The sequence below is a fragment of the Chelonia mydas genome, chromosome 5 (assembly GCF_015237465.2).
Source record: "Chelonia mydas isolate rCheMyd1 chromosome 5, rCheMyd1.pri.v2, whole genome shotgun sequence".
NCBI classification, from domain to species: Eukaryota; Metazoa; Chordata; order Testudines; family Cheloniidae; genus Chelonia; species Chelonia mydas.
In genome coordinates, this window is record NC_051245.2 from 20,284,451 (window position 1) to 20,297,499 (window position 13,049).

The 13,049-nt window shown below is 41.5% G+C and overlaps 1 long non-coding RNA gene across 1 annotated transcript; it reads right to left on the reverse strand.

Moving 5' to 3' along the window:
* Positions 1–3,517: 3,517 nt before the first annotated feature.
* LOC119566736 lies at positions 3,518–12,621 on the reverse strand. The gene is made up of 3 exons (XR_005225998.1): positions 12,151–12,621; positions 10,142–11,089; positions 3,518–4,449 (listed from the first exon to the last, which is right to left on the reverse strand). It is a non-coding gene; the product is annotated as an uncharacterized LOC119566736 (long non-coding RNA).
* Positions 12,622–13,049: the final 428 nt, after the last annotated feature.

Here is a 13,049-nt window from a genome sequence, read left to right on the forward strand (position 1 = left end):
ACTTAAAAGTTACCAAAAAACCAGGGATAAGCCTCCCTCTAGAACAGAGAAAATTCACAAGCTAAAACAAAAGGTAAACTAACTCATTTTCTTGCTTTACTTACAATTTTTGTAATCTAGATGCTTAGTTCAAGTAGGGCTTTGGGAGATGTATTTTTCCTGTCCTGATTCCCCGCTGACCCAAAGAGAACCAACAAAGAGAACAAAGCAAAAACCTTCCCCTACAGATTTGAAAGTATATTTTCCCCTTATTGGTCCTTTTGGTCAGGTGCCAACCAAGTTACCTGAGCTTCTTAACCCTTTACAGGTAAGGAGAGATTTTATGATACCCTTAGCTGTATGACACAGTGGAAGAGGGAAGAAGTCCTTGGTGCTTTTCTTTAGCCTCATTTTTGGCTCTCTTTCACATTGGTGTTCACAGGCATAGCACAGCAGACAATACTTTGCATTTCCATCGCACATTTCACATAAGGATTTTAAAGTGGGTAAAGTAGTCTCTTCCCTATTTAGACATGGGGAAACTGAGGCACAGACTGGCTAAGGATTGATGTTCAATGAACCATAAGGAGGTCACAAGCTCTGCAATTTGATTTCAATGGGATCTAGAGGCCTAAATACCTTTGGGGATCCAGGTCTAAATGACTTGCCTAAAGTCACACAGCCTAAAACAAGTTTGTGGCAGACACAGCCTCCTTCCAGACCCTCACTCTAGACAACTACTGTTTCCTGAATGTCTAGATGTGGAAAGATCTGCTCTAGGTTTGCTGCTACTCACGCCCAGTTGTGCAAATAGCCTTAGACAATGTCATATTTCAAGACACAACCCCACAGATGACAACATTTTGAGGATTTTGCCGCTATCCGTGATAACTAGTCTGTCTCATGGACCATCAGCAGTACTACTTACTTTGTTATTTAAAACAAAACAAAAACAACTTCCTCTGCTTTGGAAGCCTGAACAATACACTCCAACATTCCGCAAAAATCACAATAGTTAACTCCCTAGGCCTTCGATTTAGCCCCTGAAATATGTTTTGTAGATTCCGCACTGAGCTAGCCATCACAAGTGCTTTTGAGCATTTCCCTTGAAATGTTGTTCTTTTAAAAGTTTTGGCCTTTGACTGTATCTTTTCTGGACAGGCCTCAGATCAGGCTCGCTCTTCTGTGTGTTACACGGGCTGCAAGTTATTTAGTTCTTTTTACATCTAAAGTGCCACTTTTCCTGCTTCCAGAAGTTCATTGTGTGGTAGAGAATAGAAATAAGAGCCAGCTGACTTAGTTTTGTTTAACACGTCAGTGCTGGTTTACTCAAGCTGACAGCTGCCTGCTATATAACAAGCACTTAGATACTCTGATATTTTCTAGACTCTGCAGAGAATAGATCTGAAGCATCAGACTCGCCACAGTTCTCTTTGATTGGAAATGCTGCCTATTGTTGTCATGTAGAATGGTTGGTTGCTTGGGTGGGTGCGTGGATGGGTGCTGTATTTTCCGTGCTGCATTTCAGGAGGTGATTTTTGCTGGGCAGTTCACCAGTGATAATGGGTATATTGGGGAGCGGCAGGTTTGGACCTTAGATTTATAGAATAGGCATGCATAATTCTTAAGGTGAACTTTCAGAATCATTACCCTCTCAAAATGTCTCTCTTTGATCTTTTCTTATTTCCTTATGGCACAGTTCACATCTGACCCCAGTGTTTCCACTTAATCATCCAGTGTTTTTTCTTAGGAGTCCAAGACCAGGTAGTTTCCTTGTGTGAATCAGCTAGGGATTTTCCCACTCAGAAAAATACCAATGGGCTTTTTTTCCAATGTAGTGAAATATCTGAGCTTGGGCAAAGCCAGTTTTATAGATTATTTATTGGTGAGAAATGTTATTAGATCTGAGCTAAGTTCCTATTTCTCTGGTGTCTCCTAAAGCCCCTTGGTGAATTATTAAGGATACTGCTACCATAAATAAGATGGGTAGTAGGGCACAGCACATGCCATTATTCTTTCAGTTAGTTGCAAAACTGATGTTTGTGCAAAAATCTTCATGGGAACAGGATTTGTGACCTGCGATCTCCTTAGCAGGCTGGAGAGATCTCCTTAGTTTAGCGGAAACTATCCTGATTTCATCTAAACATAATTTGGTCCAATTTACGCATATATAGGGGTTATATTATTATCCTCTTCTAGCACAGGTTCTCAAACAATAGGATGGGGCTGGAGAGAACTCAAGACATTTCAAAAGAGAGGGGGAAACCTGGATACTCGTGAACAGCGGGCTTTTGAAAATCCCTTGACTGGGCTATCATGCATGCCAGATATCCTATGCAGCCAGACAGCTGACCTGATTATCAGACATGCATGAACAGCTTTGAAAATTCCCCTGCTTTTGGAGGATGTGAAATTGGCCACACAAAAACAGGTTCACCCAGATGAGACCCTTTGAACACGTGACTGTGTTCCAACATACTCGATTGAATATATGTTGTCAAAATCTCCTCCTCATTCATCAAAGCCTGAAATAGCAGACTATTTGGTTTGCACTCAGTGTAATCTACGGAACCTAATAAACTAAAATGTTCAGTCTGTCACATTAAATAAACCCTTAAGTACATACTTATTTACTTCTGCTTCTCTCTGTTCCCAAACACTGAAGCTCCATGCAGTACCCCGTGATTCTATTAGGAGGGACTTTATAAAACCGTATTGCAATTTAAGACATGGAGATACTTTAATATTACTATGACATGGATCGTTTTTGGTTGCAGATCAAATTATTTGGAAAGGATCATCTCATAGATGATATCAATAGGCAGACTTTCTTCAATACTTTTACTGTGCCCAAATCAGTGGAAGAGAAGGAAAATTGGAAAAATGCAATATTCACCCTGAAAACAGGATACTCTTTTGTCTTCTGTCAGCAGGACATGAGGTGAGATGTACATGTACAAAAGAGAATCAAGAATGTATAAACAGATTCAGGCAGAAACACAAAGAATGAAAATTCTTAAACATCAGACTTGAGTCTCTTTCTGAGAGATTTGTCCCTATAGGGAGTTTCACAGGAACCAGGATTTAGCCTGGGGTGAGAACCTGTCACTGATACCACTGGCACTTCCATGGCAGATGACTCATGCAGACGTTTCGACATAATAGCCAACAGGGACAATGCTTACATAAGGAAGGGCAAACTGTTTACCATCTCATGCACAAACTTGCTTCCCTTAATTCACCTATTTGCTTAACAAATAAACACAGTGGCTGAGATGAGGAACATGCCACTCTCTGAGTATGAGCCCCAGTCTGTTTACCTCGTACTAGCTCTGGATATGAACACTCAACAGGATTATGTGCCCCTCCTATGTCTTCTTGGTAGAAACGCCTTTCAACAGCCTAATGCAGACTTCAAAAGCCTCCAGGATGTATTTCATTGGGCACTGATATTGATTCTCCCATCCTCATATGTGAAGACCCCATGGATCACATTTTGAGGTAGTCACGTGCAGTTTGCACACACGACACTCACCCAGCCTACCTGTGGGTACACATACCCCATTGTACGTTTGTGAATCACCACGTATTTGTTCCTATAAATTGGGCATATATAAATGTGCCAGTTGTATATTGTAACTTGGAAAATCTGGCCTTTATGTGTCCTTGGGTTCATTGCCTAAGGATGGGTAACAGCACTAATGGCAAAGGATGGTAGGACACCAGAGATGGCAGCGTCTGGCTATTGTTGTAGCTTTGTTTCAATCCACTGGCACATGCAGACACCCACACACCCTGCCATACATAAAAGCCAGAGGAAAATAAGATTAGCGCTGCTTATTATAGGGCAGGCGCATCTGAAAAGTGCCCTTCAGATTCTGTACATATAAAACCTCGGCGAATGACTCTAGGGTCCATCTCAGAAAAGCTTAATGGCAGGAAGCCATAATATATTAAAACAGTAGATTAAAACAAACAAGAGCATTTTGGATCAGATTACACATCACTTTCCTCACGTCTGACAACAGAAGAAATCAAAGGCAGTAAAAGACAATCGTAGACCATAATGGTCTAATAACTCTCTGATAAAAGTACTTGTGGGACTAGGCTGCTACTAGCTCAGCACAGTCTTCAGGATACAAAACAACCCTTAAAATCCACAGTGGTGCGCTCAGGAGCATTACAGCGTAAGTGCTCGTTTAAGACTTCCTCGAAAATGCAACATGCTCACTTGAGAAACGTAATTAGGCCTCACTTGTGGGTGATGTTCACACATTGTGGATCATCCTTAAAAATGACAGGGGAGGGGGGAAATGTCCCAGCACACTGAAGTGTGCATTATGCCTCTCTCTCCATCATCCCACATGGAAAAAAATCCACTAATAATGCATTGCCTGAGTGTGTCACTCCAGGGTTGCTGTAGCATGTGGCAATGGCTGAAGGTAAGAAGATGGTGCATCTCAGTCTAATCTGAAAAGGAATAATTGTAGTAAATTAAAATAGTGGAGTGAGGGAGAGCTGAGATTTTTAAACATTCCATATTTAACACACAACAGCAAACGAACAGCAAAAGTTATTACCTATATTAGAATAGACCTCAATAGGCAGTGGGGCCTCATTGTGCTAGATGTCGTACGAATATATAACAAGAGACAATCCCTGGCCCAAAGAGCTTGCATTCTAAATGGGCAAGACAGACAATGGACGAGAGGGAAAACCGGATCACAGAGAAGTAACATGCCCAAACTCACGCAGCAAGTCAGTGGCAGAGCTAGGAATAGAAGCCACATCTTGTGGAGCCCAATCCAGTGCTCTATTCACTAGAAGACCATGCTGCTACTTGACTAGTAAGTGTCTGATTCTACAGATTCTTACTGGCATGAGTAAAGACTACTCCAATGACTAAAAGAAAAGGAGGACTTGTGGCACCTTAGAGACTAACCAATTTATTTGAGCATAAGCTTTCATGAGCTACAGCTCACTTCATCGGATGCATCCAATGAAGTGAGCTATAGCTCACGAAAGCTTATGCTCAAATAAATTGGTTAGTCTCTAAGGTGCCACAAGTACTCCTTTTCTTTTTGTGAATACAGACTAACACGGCTGCTACTCTGAATCCAATGACTAAAGTTTTGCTGGATTGGATTTCCCCCCCTATAAAGAGCAGTGCACATCTATAGACCTGCATAAATGATCATATATATAAATCATTCAAGGTATTTCCAGAACTGATTTGGATATGATGAATATTAAGTAGTTTTTAAAACACCTATAAATATTTAAAAAGAAGCCAACTGCCTTTAAAATATTTTTAACTTTGTTTGCAATGTCCTTCTAGCATCTCAAACACAAAATTAATTTAGCCCTGAAATGGTGACAGACTTTTTAAACTATCACATCCCCGCCGGTTATGTTCTAAATGTAGAATCCCAGCGAAAATACGTTTCTCCAGGGTACCTCCTGACACAGAATTTGATTAATGAGGCTGTGTCTTTGGAACTCTACAGGGGTTGGAATTCACCCAAATCTCAGGCACGATGCTGTTTATAAGAGCCCTTTTACAGATTCTCCCCCAACCTATAGATCAGAATACCCCCTTAATTGATTTTGGATCACTGGATCCACTAGTTGTAGGTTCAGCAGTCCCCACCCCGGGCCTGCCTCTCTGAAAGAGAAAGGATTCAGTACAAGAGGCAATTTTCTCAGACCCAATTGTGAACTGCACGTATAGCATTTTGTTTTGATTATTTAGCTGTGTTCAGGGGCAGCAAGTTATATGGGCCTGTGGGGCCCATGCTCCAGGAATATTCAGGGCCCGGGCTCCACCAATGCTCGGGACCGGGTCTTTCCCCATGCCCCGCCTGCCAACCCCGCGCATCTTTCCCGGAGTGTCTCCTGGCCCTGCCTGCCGCCCCCCCCAGGCAATTTAAAAGGGCCCCAGGGGCCCCTGGCCACCACCAGCAGTGCAACATGGCTAGACCTCGCTCTGTGCCACTCCTGGAAGCAGCCGGAATGGCCCTATGGCCCCTGGGGGGTGGGGGTGGGTTCTCCATGCACTGCCCCTGGCCCATGTGCCAACTCCGCAGCTCCCATTGGCCGGGAACTGCGGCCAATGGGAGTGATGCCTGCCGGCAGCGGCACACGGAGATACCCGCCTAGCAGCTGCTGCCAGAGGGATATGCGGGTCGCCTTCTGGAGCCACCCGAGATAAGTGCCGCACCCCTCACACTCTCCCGCACCCCAACCCCCTGCCCCATCCCAGAGCCCGCACCCCACACCCAAACTCCCTCCCAGAGTTTGAATCCCCTCCTGCACCCAAACTCCCTCCCGAACCCCATCCCACAGCAAGTACTGAAACCCCCTCCCAGAGTCTGCACTTCTCTCGCACCCAAACTCCCTCCCAGATCCCAAACCCCATCCTGCACCCAAACTCTCTCCCAGAGCCCACAGCCCTCACTCCCTTCTGAACCCCATCCCCCTGCCCCAGCCCAAAGCCCACACCAAGCATCCAAACTCCCTCCTAGAACCCACATGCCTCACGCACCCAAACTCCCTCCCAGAGTCTTAGGCAAGTGTGTGTGTGTGGGGGCGAGACTTGGACCCATTCTGGGCACCACCAAAAATTATACAAACCTGCCGCCCCTGGCTGCGCTGTTAGGTTGCATTGTTTGCAATGGTTTGTTAATGCCATTTAATTGCACAGTATTTGACACATTACTCCTCAAAGTTGCTGTACAGGATACATTTAATCTGACTGCAAAACCAGTAGTCTTTCCTCCACTGCTGAGACTAAGATCTGATTTTCTTCTCATCCTCCACAGTATTTTGTTTGCAACATTGAAGAACTGGAATGATTAAGGTTTTATCCCTGACTTGTTTTAATTCTGAAGCTGAATTAAGTATTTAAATTAATCTTTTAAAACAGAATGATCATTCTGGAGTTTGAAATTTGTGTAACCTTGCTCCTCAGTAAGAGTGAACCCCATTTTTACAGTTTTGTCACATGGCTGGCTTCTTCGTATTAGTGATGCACAACTCTGTTAGAACTTATGGGAATAGATTAATATTCACTTCAATCCATCCATCCCCGAAGATCTTGGTGCCATTAATTGTGCTTAAGTCAAGATTTCCCTCAATTTTCCATAATTCATTGACAAGTCTAATGCACCTTGGACAAGTTCATCAGTTTCCATGAATTACCAGATATGGGTGCGTCAGGAATGGGAGCACTGTAAAAAAACCCTAACCTAAAATAAAACATTTGCACAATACATGCATTCTTTTGGGGACACACTACATGTGGGATGCATGTTCCATGCATTGACGGTTCAAGCATTTCCATGTGCGACAAGGTGTCTCTTACACAAGACCTGACAAAACTCATGAAGAAGTCAACGAGAGTTTTGCTAGAGAAAGTAGTGCGGGACTGGAATGGTTCCCTCTGGTTTTCAGAGAGTAGTTTAAATCTCCTTTGAGTTTTGTTATTACTCTTTCAAATGAGTGTTTACCCAGTGGTTTTTCTTGCCTACTTTAGAAGGTTATGTGGAGATATCAAAATATATTCTGACTCTAAAGAATTCATATAAATACTGGCCAAAGCCCTAGTTAAGCACTTGGAAATAACATGATTGCCATTTCAGTACTTAGACAATGCGCACACACCACACACACCCTACCTTGTGTCAATAAAATGAGAAATATTAGTTCAAGTCAGAGATGATGCATTATCAAAAAATCTTATATTTAAGTCTGGTCAAAAAAATATTTTCTGCAAATCACTTCAAACAAAATTAAATATTTTTGCTTTGATCAAAGTTTTTCAAGATTTTTTAAAAACTTTTATTGCAAAACAAATTACATCTCTTTTTTTTTTTTGGAAAAATTAAATTAAAAAAAATGTTCATTTTAGTTTTGTTCCCTCCTCCCCAGACCTCTTTTCTCTCCCTTTTCCCCTCAGAGATAAAAGAGGGGAGGGGAAGGAGAACCTCCCCCCAAAATACAAATTTTTCAGTTCAATAGGAAATAAAATGTTTTGAGAAGTTTTGTTGAAATGTCATTTCCTTTGAAAATCCATTTTTAATAAAAAAGGTGTGAAAAAAAACAATAAGCTCTACTTATGACGACATTGAATGGAGAAAAATGGTATTGTGCAAGGATTCTCAGCTGGTATAAATCGATTTAGCCAATTTACACCAGCTGAGGATCTGGTACTAGATTGTTGCATACAGAGGTATCATCCTGGGAGACTCCTACTATGTAGAATATAGAGGGACAATGATGTAAGGTAAGGATGGATTCTGAATTTCCCCTCCTTCTGATATACCAAATGGAATTGATTCTACCCCTGATTTGGGGCACTGATCCATGTGCATGGGGATGGTTTTACATGTCACTCGAATATTTTAGTGTATGTTTAATAATTCTTAAGAAAGGTTTAAAATTACCATTTGGACGTATTTTTCATGGTTTGAGCATATGCATGGGGATCTCAGACGTCTGCAGGCCTGCTATCAGGGAGTTACTTAGAAGGGCCAAAAGTTTGCAGGAAAATAGGAAGAAAAGTTCTTTCCATTTTTTCCTCCCAAATATACCAATGAAGAGCCCAAAATTAATGAGCCTGAACATGTGGCTTAATGTTCACCCTCTTGTGTCTCCACGAGCCCTTTTATACCATAACCTGAAAAGCATCATAGAAAAAAATTCTCTTAAATTTATCTCCTGGACTATTGTTTTAATTTTGTTCTTAATCACGTAGGATCTGATCAGAGCCCATTGGTGTCAACAGAAATATTCCCATTGGGTCAATGGGCACTGGATTTTTTTAATCCTCCTAATTAAGTTCCTGGGAGTTGAAGTTATGATAAACATGTGTGGGGAAACTCAGGGCATTATTTATCGAATACTTGATTCTCTCTCACTCATAATAAAAACTAAATTCTGAACCCACTTAAAACATTGTTGAGGCATTTCTTGACTTCAATCGAGATGAGCATTTTGCCATATTGTTTCTATACATATGTTCTGAGTTTCAATTTGGATTGCTATGTGCCCTGCCTACCAGTTAGTTCCTCACTGGCTGTGGTTATAGGAGTAGTAATTCTAATTTTTATGCCACCATTTTAGACAAGCGTCATAATATTTTTAAAGAGCCTGTCTCCTACAATGATAGGCATTACAGGAGTCAGTATATCAGGTTTGAACATAATATTCACACTTTACCATTGAAAACTATATGTGATGGGTAACATAGCAAGCTCTAAAATTCCTGGGTGACAATGGGAATTTTGTCATTGACTCCAGTGGGGCCAAGATTTCACCCCTAATCTTCACCACAATAAATGATCTCTATGTATTTTGACATCTCCGTCCGACATAATAATAATCTCTGGGATTTCTAATTCAGAATAAGCTCCAGATCATCCTTTCTTTAGCCTGCCTGTTGTTCAGCTCACCACAATTCAATTTCCACTTTAAATTGTATTCACCTACACTGTGGTTTTATATTGTTCAAGCCTGTCTTCTGCAACTGCATTAGGTGCACTGCCATCTCTGTCTGGGAATATTGTTTGGGGAGAGATTTCTATTTATAATGGCTCTTTTCAGATGCTGCAGTATGTTTGTAACTGTTATGCTTTCAGCTCTGCTAGAGTATTTCTCCTTTCTGCTGCTGTGTAAGGTTTTCCCTGCCACTGGGGAGTGTAAATGTGTCTTCACATGCAGTTCTGAAAGACCCTTGAAACCTTTCTATAAATCAGTACAAGTTGGTTTGATTTTCAGATTATTGTGGATAATGTATTTTTATGTCAAAATAATGAGGCAGAGCCTTGATTTTTAGTTCTAAGTCCTTCCTAGTCGGTCTTATCCCTGAGAGGTGCTGAGCACCCACAGCTGTCATTAAAGTTAATGGGAGTGTTCAGTGGTCAGCACCATTAAGCATCAAGTCCATTATATTTATTTTGAACTCAGCAGCTCTTAGCTTTCATATTAATTTTGCTTTTTACTGAAATGCTAACTAGCCACAAATATAGCTTTATCCTTATTCCAAATAGACTTTCTCCTTCTAATGACATAGTGTTCTGAGGTTTGAATCACTGCCAATGATTCTGTATTTTAAAAACAGTAATAGCACTAATATAGCACTTTTCTTTTTAAAGCTACTTACCCCAGTACTCCAGCTGTAATATTGTTTCCTTTGCTCCCCACTGTGAGAGACAATCAAATATATCCTAGAGGAGTTTTCAGATTTGTTCTCCTGTGGACAGGTGACACTTAGCGTATGCACACAAAGTGTTATCATGCAGTGCCTCCACACAGAGGTATATGCTTTCTCACTCATTATGCGGGCCACGCAAATACCCACCCACACGCATGCACAAAAAAGAGAGAGGAAGATTACTATTCCTACAGAGATCAAGTCAACAGTGTACCAGTAATGATCAGAAAATATCCCACAAACAAAACAAATCCGTAATACAGTTTGGATACCAACTGGTTCTTAATTACACCGTGTATTCACTGTTTTTCCTGATCTTCCCTTACATTATCTCACCCTTCCCTACCCCATGAATCATGTGATCTAGTCTTAAACTCTTGTCCTTTGAGAACAATAGGAATGACACCTTTAGTGCTTTCGCCTTACTTTATGGCCTCATGATCTCTTGCCCTTTGGAGTTCAAATGTCACATGAGGCAGCAGGCAGGCAATTTTTGATGTAACCTCTGAACTCCAAATGATAAAAGACTCTGCAGCTCAAGGAGACAATCCATCTCAGTACAGTCACATAAAGAATGCCACTCGATCAGGCAGTAGATGCAAATTAAATAACATTTTCCTGGCAGTTACTGCTGAATCCAGATTCAGAGGGGAAACAAAAACAGATTTGAAATGCATTCCAAATTTAGAACTCAACGTGTTCAAAGTGAGAGAGAAGGGTTTGTGAATGTGGTAACGGAAGGGCTTTAAAGTCATGAATTATAAATAAGTCACTTACACATTGTCCGATGGATTTATAAATCAGTCTTTTGTTTGCTTGTTTAAGGTTTAGTGTAGTTTGTAATCCGCTGGCTGCTGTATCACTTGCCTTTCTGGCCATTAGAACTCCCTACAAACCCTGTGTCAATGGTAGATAAGTATTAACAGGTGTTATACAATATAAGCATTAACGGCACCACATTGGCATAAACACAATAAGGGATGTCCTGAAAAAGATTCCCTCTAGATACAGCATTCATTGCATAGCACACATGCTACACAGCAAAGGGCCAGTTAGGATAGCAAAGGTAGGACTAAATCATGAATACTCATAGCATCATCTTAAAAGTTTGGCATAATGATAGGTAGACCAAAAGGATAATGGGCAGGTTCCAGGGACCTGTCTTCCCCCCGACTCTTTGCAGGAGCATTTTTCTGGAAGATGGGTAGTGGTTGGGGATGGGGAATGCTATAGAGTCTGTCTGATGTCAGCAGGGGCATTCTTGAAAATTGAAGGGAAAGGTTACTGCATTCTTTGTTCCCCATTGCAGCACAAGGTTCTGATACCAAGGCAGTTGCAGATCCAAAGTGCAGTCTTGCAACCCAGCTGTCTGTCTTTCTCATTGCTTGCCAGCATTGACTTTCCCCCATTGAGCAAATTGAACTTCTGGGATGCCATCCCATGTGGTATATTTTCTTCTCAACATGGCCTACTTCCTGCTTATGCAGACAATGGTGCCTGTCTATCTGGGCACACCCACCCACACAATAATAAGGTTAACTTGCAAAAGTTATGATTCACCCAATAGAGATGTCACCATCTTTAAAAGCACCACGTGGCTCCTAGCCCTTGCAATACAAGTCACATCAGGGATTTTTAAAGATGCTCTTGTAACTTAAAGTTGTAACATGTTGGGCAGTGTCCAATGAAATCACATAGGTACATATTTTAAGCCATCACTCAGAGGAATTAAAAAGCCAATGGCAAGCTCCAGAGGCAACCTCCTCTGGCTGGCTCTATAATAAGAGGTAATATGTAGCCAAGAAGCACTAAGCCCAATTCTTGTGGTCTGCGCCTGTGCGCTGCTCCAATGGTATATTAGGGGTAGAAAGAACATCCAGAGAATCCTTCCGCACAAGAAGCTTCCACAACCAGTGCAGAGCCAAAGTAAGGGCTCTGTGCTGGCCCCATCTACTAACCTGCAGCCAATGGGGCTTGGGCAGGGCGGGGCATCAACATGGCCCGAACAATCTATCCTCTGGCTATTCTCTGTCTCCCATGTGGTGTCACAGGAAGCATACTGTAAAAGAGAGCAGCCTGATGAGGTCTAATTTACACTGGCACCCAGGTAAATACCTGGCTGACCCAGATTACTGGAGGCATAAAAGTAGCTTAAAGCAGTGGTTCCCAACCAGGGGTACGCGTACCCCTGGGGGTACTCAGAGGTCTTTCAGGGGGCACATCAACTCATCTAGATATTTGCCTAGTTTTACAACAGGTTACATAAAAAGCCCTAGCAAAGTCCGTATAAACCACAATTTCATGCAATGACTTGTTTATACTGCTCTATATACTATACACTGCAATGTAAGTATAATATTTATACTCCAAATAATTTATTTTATAATTATATGGTAAAAATGAGAAAATAAGCAATATTTCCAGTAATAGTGTGCTGTGACACTTTTGTAAGCAAGTAGTTTTTAAGTGAGGTGAAACTTGGGAGTACCCAAGACAAATCAGACTCCTGAAAGGGGTACAGTGGTCTGGAAAGGTTGAGAACCACTGGCTTAACTCCATCACCCCACTTGTGCTGAGGCATAAAAACAAGGGAACTATGTCAAGAACTGTACTGCCAGTATCATGGATGGGCTGTCAAAACAAGAAAGTAGACAAACACGTTACCTTGTGCTTCATGACAAATTTATGGAGAAAATAACTCAAATGTTTCCTTTCTACTTTGAGAAAAAATAATTAGAGATACAAATTCTATTTTCAGATTCCTAAGAGGTTCTTACCACCCGACTAAAAATGAGTTTTATGATAACTATAAATCTTCTGTTAATGACAGGTATCTTCATGCAACTGTATCTATTTT